Source organism: Bison bison, unplaced genomic scaffold, assembly GCF_000754665.1.
Source record: "Bison bison bison isolate TAMUID 2011002044 unplaced genomic scaffold, Bison_UMD1.0 scf7180017864221, whole genome shotgun sequence".
NCBI classification, from domain to species: Eukaryota; Metazoa; Chordata; class Mammalia; order Artiodactyla; family Bovidae; genus Bison; species Bison bison.
Window position 1 is genome coordinate 218,396 of NW_011494793.1, and position 1,539 is coordinate 219,934.

Here is a 1,539-nt window from a genome sequence, read left to right on the forward strand (position 1 = left end):
ACACCATCGTGATTATCTGGGTCGTGAAGATCTCTTTTGTACAGTTCTTCTGTGTATTCTTGCCACCTCTTCTTAATATCTTCTGCTTCTTTTAGGTCCATACCATTTCTGTCCTTTATTGAGCCCATCTTTGCATGAAATGTTCCTTTGGTATCTCTGATTTTCTTGAAGAGATCTCTAGTCTTTCCCATTCTGTTGTTTTCCTCTATTTCTTTGCATTGATCGCTGAAGAAGGCTTTCTTATCTCTTCTTCCTATTCTTTGGAACTCTGCATTCAGATGTTTATATCTTTCCTTTTCTCCTTTGCTTTTCGCTTCTCTTCTTTTCACAGCTATTTGTAAGACCTCCCCAGACAGCCATTTTGCTTTTTTGCATTTCTTTTCCATGGGGATGGTCTTGATCCCTGTCTCCTGTACAGTGTCATGAACCTCATTCCATAGTTCATCAGGCACTCTATCTATCAGATCTAGGCCCTTAAATCTATTTCTCACTTCCACTGTATAATCATAAGGGATTTGATTTAGGTCATACCTGAATGGTCTAGTGGTTTTCCCTACTTTCTTCAATTTCAGTCTGAATTTGGCAATAAGGAGTTCATGATCTGAGCCACAGTCAGCTCCTGGTCTTGTTTTTGCTGACTGTATAGAGCTTCTCCATCTTTGGCTGCAAAGAATATAATCAATCTGATTTCAGTGTTGACCATCTGGTGATGTCCATGTATAGTCTTCTCTTGTGTTGTTGGAAGAGGGTGTTTGTTATGACCAGTGCATTTTCTTGGCAAAACTCTATTAGTCTTTGCCCTGCTTCATTCCGTATTCCAAGGCCAAATTTGCCTGTTACTTCAGGTGTTTCTTGACTTCCTACTTTTGCATTCCAGTCCCCTATAATAAAAAGGACATCTTTTTTGGGTGTTAGTTCTAAAAGGTCTTGTAGGTCTTCATAGAACCGTTCAACTTCAGCTTCTTCAGCATTACTGGTTGGGGCATAGACTTGGATTACTGTGCTATTGAATGGTTTGCCTTGGAGACAAACAGAGATCATTCTGTCGTTTTTGAGATTGCATCCAAGTACTGCATTTCGGACTCTTGTGTTGACCATGATGGCTACTCCATTTCTTCTGAGGGATTCCTGCCTACTGTAGTAGATATAATGGTCATCTGAGTTAAATTCACCCATTCCAGTCCATTTCAGTTCGCTGATTTCTAGAATGTCGACATTCACTCTTGCCATCCCCTGTTTGACCACTTCCAATTTGCCTTGATTCATGGACCTAACATTCCAGGTTCCTATGCAATATTGCTCTTTACAGCATTGGACCTTGCTTCTATCACCAGTCACATCCACAGCTGGGTATTCTTCATGCTTTGGCTCCATCCCTTCATTCTTTCTGGAGTTATTTCTCCACTGATCTCCAGTAGCATATTGGGCACCTACTGACCTGGGGATTTTCTGTTTCAGTATCCTCTCATTTTGCCTTTTCATACTGTTCATGGGGCTCTCAAGGCAAGAATACTGAAGTGGTTTGCCATTCCCTTCTCC